At 34.8% G+C, this 18,666-nt stretch overlaps 1 long non-coding RNA gene across 2 annotated transcripts in view; it reads left to right on the top strand.

Moving 5' to 3' along the window:
- The first annotated feature begins 6,405 nt into the window (after positions 1 to 6,405).
- LOC118645641 overlaps positions 6,406 to 18,666 on the top strand; it is a 53,160-nt gene continuing 40,899 nt past the window's right edge. For both annotated transcript variants that reach the window (XR_004963334.1, XR_004963333.1), the window contains exons 1-4: positions 6,406 to 7,776; positions 8,108 to 8,156; positions 8,399 to 8,447; positions 8,656 to 8,716. This is a non-coding gene — a long non-coding RNA (uncharacterized LOC118645641). The remainder of the gene's footprint in view (positions 7,777 to 8,107; positions 8,157 to 8,398; positions 8,448 to 8,655; positions 8,717 to 18,666) is intronic.

The raw sequence follows: 18,666 nt of genomic DNA on the forward strand, positions 1-18,666 counted from the left end.
AAAGAACTTTACAATTATTATAGATAAAATTATGAAGAAAATATTTATAATTTAATTAATAATCTCAGTTTTAATATTTTTAATTAACATTCTTGAAATTATCGAACAGGACTATCTAATTGATTAATTAAAGTGTCTTTATTTAAAAATTCTTCATCATATTTCTCTAATTGCTGTTTACATTATGTTAATCAAATGTTATCAGACTCATCTCTATCATCGTTCGTCATGAAATCCATATATTCCACATTAATAAAACGGTCATTAATTCAATCACTGTTTTCGCGTTTCGCCAACTAAATACTATCAGATAAATTTTCACACAAAAAGACATACATTTCGTTAATTATCAGCTGCAATTTGTTAATCAACATTATGGCGTTATCCGATTATATTTACTGTCATTCAATTCCCGCAAGAGTCATTAGAGCGCATTAATAAAACGCATTATTAATTTCATTACACATTTAGCTATATTTTCCTCACAATCGGATTCAATGGCTATTTACATGCCTAATAAAATTAATATATTCCAGGACAAATTTTCCTTCGGTACCGTGTACGATTAGCGATTATAATTCAGTTATTGTTATATAACGTTGATCGATATGACATTGTTCGACTATATTTGTTAGCCTTTAAGTCCTCGTACCAGCTACCGATTACCTTTAATAAAATATTATTTAATTTAAATACAAGTTGCATAAGTTTTAACACAAAAACAGTTCGATCAATATCGATGTCCGATGTCTGTATCTTTTTATGATGCTGATCAAGAGAAGATTAAAACCATCTTTTCATTAAAATAGTCATACGACGAAGAATAACTCGCGTAACAAGTGGCGAAAGCGAAATTGTTTGACCGGAATATTAATCACTTCTCAGCCTCTAGCGCTTTTTTTTACCGCACAATCTTTTCACTAGAACCAACTCCTATTACAAAATATTTGAATTAATTTGATTAGCTCGTCTTTTTTAATTTAAGACTATTACCTTGAAGAATTTTAGTGTACTCTTTATCAATTTAATAGCTTCATTATTGCTTTATTATATAGATGTTTTATCTTGCTTCTCTATCTGAGATGCTAATCGCACTTTTCAAGCAATCCCATGTGCTAAACAGTGAATTACATCCCCCGGTCAGTATCCATCAAGATCAGTAAAGCAACACATGACTGGTTGGATCGTTAGATCAGTGTATCCACAGATTCTCCCTGTGTTAGCTTTGTCCCTATTGGGCGCTCACTGCCTCCAGAACAGCAAACAGAACTATTCGATTCATAAACTGCACAATGACATTCCGAATTGAAGGTCCGGGTGTGAGAACCAAGGCAAGTTCACTTTTACCAATAAAGAAGTTATTTACCATCTCTTGTGTTCAGTGAATGGTGACCCATCGATTGATGCGAGAGCACCAGGCATGCCCAGATAACACGACAATGAGTAAAGTAAAATGGATTTCTGGTTCCAGGTTTACGTGAATACAGCTCGCTTCTACGTTGATTGAAATCGTGTCGTGAACAAAAGTCCGGTGGTTTCAATTCACGTGAATTTCTCCCAACGTTCAATTATTCGTAATTATTTCTTGCATCGATTATACTTCATCCATTTCGTTCGTGAAAGTAATTAATGCATATCGGAGATAACGGGAAATCACTTGATCCATTAGAACGTAAGTGTTGCGGTTTACTGATCGTATCAGGAAGTATGTATTTTTAAAATTAAGTACAATCAGAAGTAAATTGTTCTTCGTGTGGTTAACGAATTATCGCTTAATCTCAACGCGAGAAAGGACTTGCCCCGTGTTATTTGCCGAGTAATTATTTTCGATAGAACGAAACAGGTGCCATTATTTAGACAAGTCAATCGTCGCCGGTGGCAGCAAACCACCGCGGTTGTTACGCAAACATTCGCGCATACAGGAGCTTACGCATTACGGTTGCGAACCGCTGACTACGTCCGTACTCTAGTGTTGTAGGATTTGTGTTTGCGTATCGATTTCATGCACGCACAAACGCAGAAGTCACTCGCGACCTCAGTATTCTAACAGCAGCGTTATTAATAGTTATTGTTAATTACTTCTCTCAGCTAGGATCAATCAGTACCATCTTAAAAACCTGTTATTTAAAAAGATGCTCCTGCTACCTCGATTTTATCGAGTTGTTGACAGGCGATTTAATGCAAAGTGGAACAAAATCACACGTTCTATATATCAATATACATACATAGGCATTCAAAATGTATGCGTGAAAAATACCATGTCAGAAAGTTGAATTATTTTTGCAACGTTACTTTCCATTTATCTGGTTTTTTAAAATAATGTTTGTAAAGTGTTAGAAAAACTATTAATTAATTATATATAATCGTAATTTTCCTGCAAACAAAGAATATTACATAAATTCATAAAATACTTTGCGACTTTTCTGCACGTTGATAGTTCGTGATTCATTCGTAATTCACACCGTTCCGTGAACAACACTCGTGCGTGATAATTCGCATTAGATATAGAATTTCTCGCGAACCGCTTCATGAAAAAGAAGTGTCAATGTCCGCGACCCTGAGCAACCTGACGCAGGTAAATCAGTTTTTACTAAACCGAGCGATCGTTGAACCGATCTCGTCTTACGAGCGCCACGCGCATGATCGCACTTCTGTGTTAATATACGAGCCGTTGCGTTGGAGAGAGAATAGAGTGTTACGAATAATATCGACAATAATAAATTACTTCAGCTTTTGACAGCTTTTAAATGCTCAAATAAATTCGTTCGTTTTGCTACATCTATATATGTAAAGAAAGCACAACTCATACTAATATTTTGCTTATCAGTTATCTGTGTGTGAATTTCATTTTTATTACGCATGCACGATTAATTTCTCGCGCAAATTCAATATGTAAAAGTAAACTTGATCATTTACATATACATATGTATATAAATTGTTTGTATATGTATATAAAATAATTTGATATCGTCTTTACACTAAATAAATTCATATCTTCCATTAGCGTTTAGCAAACACTTGAGATGTATAAAACACATTGCATTCTTTTCGATGATTTAATTATCTTTTCTTAATTAAGTTGATTTTTTATTGAAATTTTAATATGTCTTCATTAAATAAATTTGATAACTGATAAATGTGTATTATTTGTGAACGTGTAAAATGTATTTCAATGATTTGAAATGAAGGAGCTTTTCCGATTATTAAAATTATTATCGATAATCCGAATGTATATCATTAATAAGTAAACTCGTATCGCCAAATAATAATTAATTAATTCGTCAATAACTGATAATACGATGCGCGCCTCCAAATAAATAAAATTATTTTCAATAATCCACGAAAATCGCGCTTTTCCAATAAATAAAATTAGCTTCGGTTATCTGACAGCGTCCTCAATAAACAAATTTAATTTAGTTTCCCTGAACACGTTTATATAATGAATAAAATTGATACTGATGTACGAACGCATATTTTCAATAAATAAACACGTACTCATAACTTGTGTGGAGGAACCGCTTTTCTCGAATAAATAAAATTATCTTCAATAAACTGATCGGCGGAGCCTCTCTTCAATGTATAAAATTAATTTCATCTGGTTGACGTTTTTCCAATAAACAAATTTCACTTTAAACCATTGAGCTCTGAGCTTTCCTGATGAATAACGTAGATGCTGACGGCTCTCTTAACAATACATTTTCAGTAAATAAAATTGTATTGATAATCTCGTCGCATCCAATAGATAACATTAATTTGAGTATATTAAGTAAATTTTGTGATAAAACAAAATATTATATTATAATATTTAGAAAGACGCGTTTTATATAATGATAAAATTAAATCTCTTGCAAAGATAATGTATTTATAATTTATATAAATATATAAATTATAATTTATTTATTTTAATACAATAGCTAAAAAATTATTAATATTTGCTTAAAAGTGATATTATAATATAAAATTTTTTCATCGAGTAAGTTCAACGACATTAAAAGTATTATTCATTATTAATGTATTAGCTTAAAAACTAATTTAATGAAGAAGATAATAAGATTTTCGCGATACCAATATGGAATTGAACTACAATATCAAAATGTTGATCTGAACAATAAGTATAAAAAAGGTAAAAACATAGTAGAATATCGTATATTGTATTTTTGATACACTTAAATATAAATAAAAAAGATACTTTCAGCTTTCAAAGCGATTAGTAACTTTCAAAATAATGCTTATTGAGTATTCATGCATTTTATTATAAAAATTATATGAATATATATATATATAAAATATATTATATAAATAATATTATATAAATTTATAATAATTATATGGATGCTACCATAAAGTCCCTTTGATAAATTAGAAACTGATTTTATTTTTACTTTCTTACTATACATTTTTATAATCTTTACTTTTGTCATTTTTTTAAACAACCAACACAAAATTAGTCTTATAAATTAAATTAAAAGACAATTAAGACAATTTCAATGAACATATTTTAAATAGCTAATAAAAAATGTAAAAGACTAAATTATTAATTCATACGGAAAACTGTATTTATTATCTCATTGTCAATAGAGCCAGAATATAACGGAGATGTATATCTCACTTTTTCTTAGACGTCCAACTCGTAATGTATTCAAGTCAACAACGTTAAATGCCTGTCAAGACGCGATGAATACCTGACTCGACGGCGCTAAATCATCCAGAACAGCTGAATAATTAGTCACAGGAGTGTAGCCTAATAAATGGATTTACTCACCAGTCTCCTTATCCCGCCAACGTCACGTTGTTCTCTTCGTTGCTCCAAACATTCACTCGCGAGCACAAATCAATCGGAGCACCGACTAATTATAATCGCGCGGATACTAACTAGCACAATACTCGATTGCTCACCGCTTTGTACGACGCCTGTGAACAGATAATATGAAACGGGCACGATTAAAATCACTGTACATACAAAATGCGCAACTATATACACTTTGCGCATTCCCGATATTTGTATTCGTTAAAAGTTCCTTAATTAAGAGGATTAAAAAAATTAATTAATACACTAAATAAAGAACATTTCAGAAGTTTTGTATTTTTCTCGCGCTTTCGGGGATTAGGGAATTAAACAAGTAACTTTTATTTTTCACTTTTTACTTTTTTATGCTGTATCTGTTCTGCATAAATTTGTTTGTTATTCACGCGTAACTCTACGTGAAAAACACAAGTCACTAAATATGATTAGTATACAAATATAAAAGGAAATAATTAATATTAAAGAAAATTACTGCCTAAAAAAAAATTTACTAGAAATAAATATTTATTCAAATAGTACCAAGCAAAAGTTTTGTAAAAAATAAATTATATTTATTTCAAAGAAGATAATATTTTCTTTAATTTATAAAATGGATTATACATTTTCTAAATTATAGAAAATATTATCTTATTTGAAACAAATATTATTCATTTTTTACAAAACTTCTGCTTGGTACTATTTAAAAAAATATTTCAATCTGGTAGATTTTTTTTTCAGTGTTCAATATTAATACCCGATAACATATATAGGCATCAATATAATCTTAAAAATACATGATACTTGCTGATACTTTTCCCGTGAATTTTTTCAGCATCAAGTTTCATAACGTAAAGGTTCGTGTAAAAAGCGTCACATATTTTTAAGACTATGATGATGTTTATAAGGCCGGATAAAATTAAATCTGAATAGAGATATAGAACATATTAGATCAAATCTATTTAGATTTGATTGGACTTTCGTGAGAAACAATCTTTGTGTGAGAATATATCAGAGCAGATCTAATTTTATAAATCAATTGATAAAATTAAATCTGAATAGATATGGAACATATTCGATCAGATCTCTTTAGTACTTATTTGATTAGATTTTATTGCATATATTAACATTCATTGTATTGATATATTATACAATATTTTGTATATTTATAATATTGGAACTGTTAGTCTCAAATTATAAATGCATTATATTCAATACAATCAATAAACGTTTATAATATTATATTATTATACTTTTCATGTAAACTTTGAAGATTCTATTATACTTATAATACAACTTATATTTTCTAGTTTATGTAAAGTTTCAACTATTTATAATTTTAATACAAATATAATTTTTTTATTATATACAAGTATATTAAAAAATGTAATACATCCAAAAAGATAAAAAATCAGTAATTAGATTTTTTTTATCAATTTAGATGTCAGTTATCAGATATAATTATATATGTATTCTGTTTATATCTATCTAGGTCCAAATAGATCTAATTAGATTTAAATAGATTCTAATTAGACAAACAAAATGCAAATATAGTCATATCTGATAATTCTGATTTAATTTTATCTATTTTGATACGAAGATCTTTTTTTCCCGGATTAATAACAGACAATTCTCAAATAGCGCATGGATAAATAGATAATCATTATATATTGTAAAGACATAATTATAAAGAATATCTACAAAATTAAGTAGAATGACGCCAACAGCGTTTTGAACGTGAGTCGGACATTTAAGGTTAAGGTTAGTATCAAAGTAAAAGCAGTCGTAAGTACATGGAAGAATTTAATCTTGCACAAAGAAATGTAGTTTTTCATTTTTTTCGTTTTAAGTAAAAATTATCTTAGCAAGGAGTAATCTCCTCGAGGAATAATCTTAAAACACGTTCATTTACTCGAAACAAGTTCATTCTATTATCTCTATCGAAACAGTCACTCTATTCTGTGTGTAATGGCGTAAAGCGTACATATGCCCAATACATCGTTTCGTGCATGCAACTGAAAAATATTTCTACATCCAGTTTAACTAATAGCTACTTAAAACAACTTACAACTGTTTTATCAAGCCGTGAATATTATATCTAAACTGTATGAAATACACGCGACGCTAATTGTGAGTATATTTTCATTCTAGCACTCGTCAGTTCCACGAACGTCGTCGAATGACCCTGTGTTGTAGTTTGTTCCTTTTTTAGCCACGCGATCGCCTTAAGGTATCGCCTGCGTGACGTATTAACTCCCCCTCCTCTGCCGCGTATTGCTCGCTAGTCCGGAAACAGCGTCGCTCGCATACGCACCCGTCGAAAGTGCCATCGCGATCCTTGGAAACGCGTCGGATCAATTAAACGGCACAATTTCATTCAATCGGATCAATCAAATGACAGAAGCCATACGTAACAATAACGTCGTGATACGCGTAGCGTAATTAGCAGTTGTGTCCCTCGTAACATAGTACACGTTTCCTCGCGTGACGCTCGATCAGTGAAGTAAGGTTATTGTCTGATCGAGGCGGTTTTCAAAGGCGTGAAGTTGCCTCGCTTCGAATCTTTCCTGCGTCGTCATGCGCCATATTAAGCGAACGCGAGTATCGTTCGGACACTCGAAATATCACAATGCTGTATGTACAATACAAAGCGACGTGCCGTTCACCGTGTTGCGTTAATTACGTACACGGTCGTGCGTGGTCCGAGATTTTCGCGTCGTCGTACACCTCGTGTAACCTAAACGCGAACAAGAACGTCGCGAGGGCACCCGGGGTGGCGGAGTGACGGGGTGTTACGTCCGTCGTCGCGTTTCGCGTTTTGTGTATATCCGTTCATAGTGCCGAGAGTCGAGAGTGCCGGACAAAACAGCGTATCGCGTTGTTTAGCGTGTACACACGGGTGTAATTAGTTTCCTAACGACGCGCGTCGCGTTCGTGTGAGTAAACACACCGAGAAGAAGGGGGAGGAGTAGCTATCGGATGACAAAGAAGCGAAGGTGAGTAGCAAATTCGTTCACTTTCGTCGTTAATTTTATGTACAATTTTAAAGACATTCGATTGGAATTAAATTGCACGTGCATTTTTCTAGATTAGATTTTATGTATAAATCAGCTTTTTTTTTTATTCGTAACTCACAAAATCTCCATCTTTCTTTACTTTCTCTTTTGTTATTTTTCTACACGCGTATTAAAATGATGGAAACATATTTTATTATATAATTTCTTATGATTTTCTAAAAAAAAGGATATTAAATTTTTGCCTGTATTTATATATGTATATGTGGTGAGATATAATATAATATTTTAAATAATTTTATATTTTTAATAGGACGACATTCAATGACAATCCAACTTTACAGCTGTGGTCTGCATAATCGGTGAGTTTTATTTATGTTTATATTCTGCAATTATTAAGTTTTCAGTTATAAATACTATGTAAATGTATAATAAACTGTATATAATACGTAAATGCATATAATAATAATCACCGAAAGTTGCAACAATAACAAATATAAGGTTTCAAGTGTATTCCACTTTATGCCGGAAGAAAGATGAAAATCATTTTAATAACAATATGTGATATAATATAATATTTTAAATAATTTTGTATTTTTAATAGGACGACATTCAATGACAATCCAACATTACAGCTGTGGTCTACATAATTGGTGAGTTTTATTTAGGCTTACATTCTGCAATTATTAAGTTTTCAGTTATAAATACATAAATGTATACTATAATAATCACCAAAAGTTGCAACAATGACAAATATAAGGTTTCAAGTGTATTTCACTTTATGCCGGAAGAAAGATGAAAATTATCTTAATAATAATGTGATATAATATAATATTTTAAATAATTTTATATTTTTAATAGGACGACATTCAATGACAATCCGACACTACATCCAACATTACAGCTGTGGTCTGCATAATCGGTGAGTTTTATTTTGCAATTATTAAGTTTTCAGTTATAAATACTACGTAAATGTATATAATAAACTGTATATAATACGTAAATGTATATAATAATAATCACCGAAAGTTGTAACAATGACAAATATAAGGTTTCAAGTGTATCCACTTTATGCCGAAAGAAAGATGAAAATCATTTTAATAACAATGTAACATTTTTGCATGTTACATGCACACAAAAAATTTTGTTTTTTTTTTTCTTTGAAATAACAATTATCTCGAATGAATAGTCTTAAAATACACTTTTTATTTACTTAAAACAAGCAAGATTTACTTAAAATAAACTTCTACACATAAAAATATGTACACAACCCTTCTTTAAATAATTAATAAATATATATATCCGTAAATATATTATAAATTTGTCATAAGTAACAAATTTATTGAAAATACATTCTGAATTTCTAGTATAATTTAATATTTTAATTAAGAATATTAATTTAAATAAAAAATTTAATGTACTTATTACTTTGACTTTTCCTGAATTCAATTTTATAATATTCTTCGAGATAAGGGTTTTGTGCTAAATGTTATTAAATGTAATATTATATCAATATTATTATCTTTAACTTAATTATGAATTTTAATTGTTTAAGAATTTGCAATTGCTTGAAGTAGATAAAGTAAGATTTAAATAACGATTTGTTAAAAACGTTTAATAATATTAATAGATATATTGGGTCATTCTACATATAACATTCTATACATATAATCGGAGAATGATAATTTATTCTATGAAAATGAAGAACCTCCAGAGACTATACACTCTCAAGAGAATGTGAAAACTTGTTAAATTCACTTTCTCTTCATGAATTACATTAAACAGAGACAGATTCTTTTTCGAGACTTGTTCTATATAACTTCTTTTCATTATAATCGTGCTGCCGTTCGCTACTATACTGTTTACCCTACAGCAAGAGTCGTCTCGTAGCGAGATAAAACCACCACGTTCTTTTTTGATGCGACAAAACGCGAGGGCTACCCTTCGCCATAGGGCGCGACGTTATTAAGGGCGTTCTTGGGGAAGGAGGGCAGGGGAGCGAAATGCGATCGTCGTCGCGACGTGCTTCCTCCTCCGAGGATTTTAAACAGCACAATCGCACGAATTGGAGTCGCACAAGAAAGCTCGAAAAATAGACGGCACTAAAAGATTAGCAACTTTGTGGGCTCCGTTCAAAGTAAAAGAATTTTTACATGTCAAATTAATTGAGAAAATTGAATACCTAATGCATAAAATTTCTTTTATTTAACAATAGCATAAATTAGAATAAATCGCTATGCAAAAATCATATATTAAACTAATAATATTTCTATTTTTTTTAAAGCTTATTAAATGAACAGATAAATATTAGCAAATATAACTTCAATTGTAATCACATAATTTCATGAATAATTGGGTAAACAGATCAAAATTGACTTTTAAATCATTGAAATATGATAGTTACAAAGAAAGAAAGAAAGAAAGAAAGAAAGGACATTATGCATATAGGGTTCTTATCGAGAATGTTGTAACGGATACAAGTTCGGAATCGATTTCAAAGCGATGCGACTAAAGTTCTGAATTAGCTAAGCCATCTCATCGGAGGGTCGTGTGCTTTTCATCGGACCTTCCTCTTCAGCTCCTTCACTCCTTCAGTCCACCTCTTCAGGGATGTCACTCTATCGCGATTAAAAGTTTTTCTTTTCTAGAGCAGCTCTCGATAATGTGAAAAATAAGACACCGATACATCTATCGAAATTCTTCATTCTTGTTATTTCTTTTTGATTTCTTCATAATAAAATACAATAAAAAGTTTCTTCGATAATCATATTAATTCTAATTTTAGGCAAATAGCATTAATGTTAATTGCGAACTTATTAAAGAATTTATCAATACGACATAAATAATAACGTCAGAGGGAAATTTGTCGAAAGAAAAGGTCTTATTAGCCAATCGTATATTTAACCAATTTGTAAGAGCGTTGTGGACTCACATCGTGTATTAACATTTAATACTTCATTCCCACCAAACAAGTCAGAAGTGGCTTGACGGACTCTAAAGACAAATATTGGTCCGACGTCACTAAGTCAACATTCACAGATGACTTTTCGTTACAATGGTCGTGAAACGTCTCGCCTTAGGTCGAGCGCTGCTGCGGAGGAATTAAGATATGGGGAACGCGATCGCAGGGAGAACCAAGGAGGGGGGAGGGTAGGGGGGAGCAGGCTGACGGGACAGGAGGCAGGAAGATAGGACCGAAGAAACGTGGCATCATGGAATGCAGCTCTGCACAATGCAGCAGGTCCTCCACCAACACCGGCCTCGGTATTATTGTAGCACGTATGCGGGCCTGGCTGGGCCAGACTCGGTGACGCGTGTGTAGACCCCGGGCCATTCGACCGAGTCGACTTTTCTAGCACGATCACCCTCGAGCATTACACTTGGCGCGAACTTGATTTAACGCCGGATTAAATGGATGTTTTATGGACGGCTTAATAAATATGCGGATCGTGCGGATTTATGAATCACGGATGATCATGATGCCATTACCGTCCCGCTTCTAATTCAATGAATGTCATTGTGCTACTGTTCAGTGAAGTCAGAGTGCCGTGAGAAACTCCGTGCACAATTTAACATCTGATTTACAAAAATTTACGATGTTACCTGTTCTGACGATTAAATAAACTTGAGGAAGGATGTTACATTCATCCGTATAGTTAAATACGTTTTTAACAATGCGATTCCATTTAATTCTAATATGTTATACATTCTATCATAGTAAGAAATTGATAACTTTCTCGTTCTGCGAATGTCAAACTACTTGAATACTACATTGAATATAAATGGAAATTGCTGTATTGCTAGTTAAATTTACATGCTCAATAATGTGTTATTTAATACCTTATCATTAAAAAAACATCGGTATATCGCACATTTAATGGTATTCTCTTTCTCACAATTTTGAATTTAAATTTCTAAAAATTTATTATATTTTATATAATTAAATTTACAATTATTACAAAAATTAAAAAAAAAGAAAGATTGCGAACATTGTATTAATTCTTCGGCTAGCATAATAAATAATTTTTTTAAATTATCGAAGAGAACAGAAACGAAATAAAAATGTACTGGGTTTTTAATTTTAATTTCAATCTTTATCAGTTTAAACAACTTTCTTTTTCAAAATAGACGAACTTCAGATTGTTCTAATTGCTATGGGACTCGTTATTGTGCTATTACCTATCGGAGATCAGCTCTGGTGGCAACCCCAATCTGTGGCATCCAGATAACGCAGATCCGCGGTCGCCCGTTGCCGATCATTACTTTATTCAATTCGCGCCTCCCCCCCTCTCTCTTTCTCTCTCCTGCTTCCCTTTTCACGCTCGGACCGCGCGATTTAAAAGCTGCTCGCTCGCGCGCGCGAGGGCTCAACAATGACACCCTTCTTTTCGATTGGCCGCAACCCCTACATCCATAGACACTATATCCCAGTGTATCCAGAATAATGGCAGAGTTCTTATCAAGTTCCTTTTTAAAAACGGCACCGTTCTTTTGCGAACGCGATCTAAATTAAACGATGGCCACTGGATTTACTCCGTATTCGGACGAATTGGGCTTTTCGCGTTTATCCCAGGTAAATTCAACGATATAATTGCAAGCTAATTTTCGTTAATAAAAATCACTAGTTCTAGTCTAATTAAAAATGCTGTAAGAAACTATAATTTATAATTAAAGAATGAATGTACAAAGAATAGGAGTCATTTATATTGTTTGAGAAAATTCCTTAACGCATTTATTCCCTCTCGCATATACGGATATAGAAAATATACAGGGAATGCGAGGAACGCCGCATTCTACCCGCTTTATAAAAATATACCCACGGTTACGCGTGTAGTGTTTATCTCCGATTTATAGTCCCGCTTGTGCAGTTTTCATGAACATTCTTGTAGATCCAGGAAAAACACTCGAACCATCCATCCGACACGATTTAGGACTCTAGTTCTCGGAATACCAGGAGAATGCTATAATATAATCCTATATTGGAATGCTAGTCCTTGATCCTTCCTATAGCTCCTTCTCGGAGTTCTGTTCGATGACATTCCCCCTCCCTCCTCTCGTCCTGACCCCACGATTCGATAGCCCTCAGGTATCCGCGTGGCTCCCTCGTGGCTCGCCTGTAGTTTTGCATTATTCCCATTACTGCTGATTCACACGTCTTCCTTTGTGGCCTTTGTGAACCGCGACAAAGCGCGCGACGAAGCTCTTCCTCCGCCTAGCCGCTTCTTCTGCCCGCGTCCTTTTTTTGCGTCACGAAAATATGAACAGTCCCGGTAAGAGCCAAGCGGATGACAAACGACGGCATACTCCATCGGCTCGATATAATATGCGTCGGTCGAACTTTGTCGAGGATCGCTTTGACCTCGTCCTAGTCGATCTGTTTTCTTTCTTTCTTTCTCGCCCTTGTCCCCTACGCTAAGTGTCCCAATGGTCAAGCAAGATGCCTTATACGGTAGCATTAGGGGGCGTCGAATAAAGGTTGTAGCGACGAACTTATTCACGAACAATGTTCATACAAGTCAGCAATTTGTAATAGAATCGTGTGTATTCGCCTAGTCTACTAGATTTCTTCCAACATTATATTCCATTATAATCTTCAAACATAATATAATGATGTATTGCGTCGTCCGATTTTGTTTAAGACTGTGTAACAGCACGGTTTTCAATGTGAACCTACAACGTAGTTATCACGCATTGTGGCGAACTGTTGTATCGATTCAAAGGCCAAGACACCATCAAAAAAATGAAAGCACGCTCAATTTTCTAACGAGTGCTTCATTTATTTATCGATGGTTAACATCTGACGAATGTAATGCTGTCGCAATTTATGATTCCGGCGCGTATTTATCAAACGGGCAAATCAAATTAATCGACTCGCGCGCACGTGCATAGGAGGGGGGGGGGGTGGCGAGCTGCTTGCGAAGAGTCCGAAAGTAGTCCGTTTCTTATGCTCGAGTTCAAGCCACCTCTCGTCGCAGGTCTCCAGTTGCGTTCCAATTAAGCCACCTTACGTGAAAGCACCTGGTGATCCGGTCGCACAGCCTCTTTGAAGTCGGGCCGTCCGTTTTCAGATTCCGCAGCGGGACGAGGGGCCCCGAGGAAGGGCAGGTCGGGGAGAGACCCCGACGGGAATAAAAGGTGTCCGAATAACACCAGTGGCCTGCGGTAGACACCCACTGAGAGTTATTAAACGACCTACAATGCTTGTTGCCGCGTCACCCATCTCTACCGGCATCCGTGCGCGCCCCGGCACCTTCAGAAGCCGTAATCAAATTCGTGGGGCGATAATTCGACTCAAGAGGATGCTGCAATGATAGAGCCGCGAGATTCTCCGCCGCCTTTCTCCCGCTGAATGCCGACTCTGCACTTTGTTCGGACCGGCCAGTTGTCCCTCGCGGTTGTCCATAAGACCTGCCGATCATGTGCGCGGTACGGACCAATCAACAAAGCAATTGACGGGTTTCTCTCTCTCTTTCTCTCTCTCTCTCTCTCTCTCTCTCTCTCTCTCTCTCTTTCTCTTGTCCTTTCTCTGTTTGCCACTCTGCAAAAGATTGACGCAGTGCATAATTACGGAAACTTACGTCGCTCTAGGCATGAGAAAATTTAGCTTTTGCGGTTGTTAGTACGACTCACCACTTCACATAATTTTGTAACAAAATTTACATAATCTTAATGGATTAGCGGGTAAATTAGATATATTAATTTTTTCGTCATCAGACAAAGTCCAATCTGACGATCGAAATCGCCAATTTGCCAGAATAAAATCGCTAGTTGTCGATTGATGATGGCTTCAGTGGTGATAGTGACTCGCAGCGAAATCGCGAGGGATTGGTTAGTCGCACCGGTAGCAGCTTTTGGCAGCCATATGCCGCGCGCGCTCTTTTCGGTAGCCCGGGTGTTCATTATCGAGAAGAATGGCGGGTATAAAGGACCAGAAAGAAGACGAGATGCCTTGTGCGCCTTTGCTTCCTTCTGTTTCGATACCCTGGTATACCGGGTGTGTACGCGCGTATCGTTTGTAGTCGTCGGCCACCTGGGAGCGAGCGATCGGCCGATCGAGAAATCGAACAATCGTAACGCACAGTCACGATTGCCTCGAATGAGCGGCGGGGAATGAAGAAAATGAGAAAATTGAACGCGCGCGAGGGGAGGACGGGAGGCGACGGCGTTGTCGTTATTATCGCGGGATAAGGCCCCTAAAACGGGGCCGCTTCCATTCGCGCTGAAGAAACGGAACTCCGCCGGCGAATTGATCGACTGTTGTTTAACGATACTCGATTGCGAACCCGTTGGTCCCGCCGAAATTGCCGGCTCGGGACCACCTGTAACGATCGCGTAACGAATCGCGCCACCAGATAGAAGTCTGCCGAAACCTTTCCCGGTTACGTTCATTGATCGATTTTGCATTCAGCAGTTTTGAACCTACAGCTAATACATCTATATTAGTCTATACAAAGGTATTTTATTGTCTTTATTATTTATTCCCCTTTAATACTTTACTTTTTTCAAGACTACATAGTATATTCTTGTAGATTACTGAATTTATAAATCATTCAAATAATTTTACATAAATATACGGTTAATACGTAAAAATATATTTTGTTACAAAATTGACTTATTCTGTATTTATTTTTAACTCTTCCTATGGGGCCGTGTCTGAGTTCTTTTATTACAGTTATATTATTTTCTCAATGTTTATTTTTTGTTACGTTGCGAAAACATTTACAAAATATGAAACGGTATTGTAAGAATTGCTACACTGTCCGATAGAAGAATACTCTTTCTGATTTACATTTATCTTTTCGAAGTTTTATTTTTAGCTTTTATTTAAGAAATATTATCCGAAACGAATTAGTATGCCAGTAACCCTTTTGTATGTATTGCATTTTCAATTAGTATCTTTGAAATCTTATGCAAAAATTACATCTACTCAATTACAAGAAATTTCTAATAAAATTTTTACGTCTGTTACTGCTGAGATAATTTTCATGCCGTAAAAGTTTCTGAGTAAAAATTATCGTGTATATTTTAATTTAATACGAAAAGAAAGAAATTTTCTTTCTCAACGAAATAATAATTCAGTTCTTCATGCGTATGAAAGTTGACTCAAGTTTTATTATAACGATCGATTCAGTATCGATTTAAGCATTCCTTGCTTATCTACCTGATCGCTAGAAATCCTGTTCCATGAGATTTCAGCTTCTAAAGAAATAGAGAAAGGTTCAATGGAAATTCGCGGCGCGCACAGTCAGCGACGTGTATCTAGGCGAAGTAAACGGTATACTCCGTAGATGGAGGCAATCGATATCTCTATAGAGCTGACGGATGTAAAGGGAGCTTTCCTGATTAATGAACACAGCGGGCAATCCACCCGCATCCTCCGCGGGGTTTTTTTTCGACTGTTTTTTAAACAATCAAACAGTGACTCGCGTCTTAGCGCAACGTAATCGAACCGTAAAATGCCGTATCGATAATAGAACGAGACCACTCCCCTATCTTGCTTCGCGAAGCCACCAAAGAGGCTTGCAAGAAGCGAGAATGTAAAACGCAACGGTATATTTCGCGTTATTTTTTGCGACGGTGTGATCGGAAGGATTAATTGGTTGCTGGATGAATAGGACGTCAGTCAGATATTTTTTTTAATAATTCCCCGTCGGAACGATAATACGGAGTGAAGCATATCTTGTTCAAATTGAGAGATCGCTGTAATTAATTACTACAGAAATTGAACATAAATTTTTTTCAACGACTTTTTGTTTTGACTAACGAGTTTCCTGGATTTTTGTTTAAGTCCGTTTTTACGAGGTATCGTAAAAAAATAATATTGTTGAGCCGGTGTGTAAGATAATATTTAGCGAGAGCAACGAAGTTTCTTAGTGAAAACATTGAAAATTTTAATTTAAAAAATATAACTTTCAACATCAAAATTATTATATTGTTTTCTATATTTATGGGACACTCTAAGTATAAGTAATTTTATTTCTAAACCTGTCTCTCGAAATTCTTGTTCCGTAATTATGTATCAAATAATTATTGTATAATATAATGATTCTCACATCATATTATATTTTCCCCTCTTCAAAAAAGTTTTGGTTTATCGATCACTCGATTGTTTATTGCAGGATTTGTCGGTGTTCCTTTCAGGAAAAGGGTTGCCCCGAAAAAAAAAAAGAAATAATATTTCGCCTGGCGCCCCTTCCGGGTCGTGCCTCCCTTTATCTCCCTTCTTTCGATTCGCTTGGGACAGGAGGACAGAGAGGGAGGGGAGATTCGGGGCAATGAATGAGAAAAAAGAAACTCAATCGATCGCGGCGGGCCGAAGGAACTCCCGATGTGTCATTGATCGAAATGGAATCATCGGCGCGCGTTTTCTTCGGCGACAACAATGCGAATGCCAATCGTTCAGAAGGGCTCAGAAAGCGCAGGTAATGCCCATCGTTGTTTCCTCTTCGTGTTTCCGTCATCGGAAGTGATTGACGAACACTTGGGGCCAATGTCGGTTAAAGCTTACCACGTTTGTTTAGTACTAAATTTTTTTCGGTAACATGCTATGAATCTTGTCAATACGTGATGGGCGACAACATGCGCTATAACTAGCGATAAATAACTGCACTACTACGCGAAAAGAAGAATTTTAGTGAAGTATCTAAAATTTATAGCTATAGATACACATTTGTAAATAATTTTGTTGGACTCTATCAAAATATTTATGTAAAACACTGTATATATTTAAAAAACTGTTTGCTACAATGTTAGAACTGTTGGCATCATTATTATATTTAAATATCCTACATAATTATTTTTATAATTATTGAGTAACGTTCAGAGTTATCTTTGAACTTTTTATAACATTTTTTTCTGTCTAAGAAGAAAACAATGATATAATTTTGTGGTTAGGTGAGCTATACTATAATGATATCTCTAAAAGATATTTTGATAATAACCAGACACATTGGAAATAAATGTAGAATAAACGAATATAGCGCTAGTTGGGACTATAGAAACGTCGATATCTCGCGCGATGTTGTATAATCGAAAGGATATTATCCCACGTGCACCACCACACTCTCTTTGTCCATCGTTCGCGCTAATCCATAATGCGCACACAATACGTCCTTTTCTCCATTTTACGGTTGTCGCAGTCGAATTCGAGAATAGAATGTGTGTCCCTGCTTCTTCTGCCTCACACGCACACACACACACACACACACCCTACAGTCAGCGTCGAATTAAATCCTACCTGGAAATCGTCATCGTCCTTCGGCATCGCAATCCTTTCGTTCGGAATCGCACAAGCGAATTAGCTGGTAATTGTTGTCCTCGAAAAGAGAGAAAACAAATTACTCCCTACTTCTTCTCCCTTATTGCCTGGCGTGGAGAATTTATTCAGGTATACATGGGGCAAGCCGAAATGGTGTATCATCTAACTGCCATCCGGCGTCATTAATACGACATTAATTCGACGTTACATTTGACGCGTCGAATGAAATAGAAAACTTTTGGAAGAAAAAGATCGCACTTCATGATCGTGAAATTTGATATTCTTGGTAAATTTAGTTCATAAAACTTTGAAACATTTCATGGCTGTAAAACGATGTTTCTTTTAACTTTGAGATTTATGAATACATAGTGTTTTTGAGCTGACTTAATTTTAACAATCTTTAAATTCTGAAAGCTAAAATTTAATTTATTTATTTCGTGAATTGAAAACTGTATTATTTCACTCGTGAATTATTGTTGTTCAGCAATTGTTGTAGATCCAGCAAACAACATTAATCAATTTTACTAATAAATCTAATAACAAATGATATATTACACGTGCGCCACATCTTTAGAAAGATATTTTGAAATTTATGTGGCTATAGAAAGAAACGT

This window comes from Monomorium pharaonis, chromosome 5 (assembly GCF_013373865.1).
Source record: "Monomorium pharaonis isolate MP-MQ-018 chromosome 5, ASM1337386v2, whole genome shotgun sequence".
Taxonomy (NCBI): domain Eukaryota; kingdom Metazoa; phylum Arthropoda; class Insecta; order Hymenoptera; family Formicidae; genus Monomorium; species Monomorium pharaonis.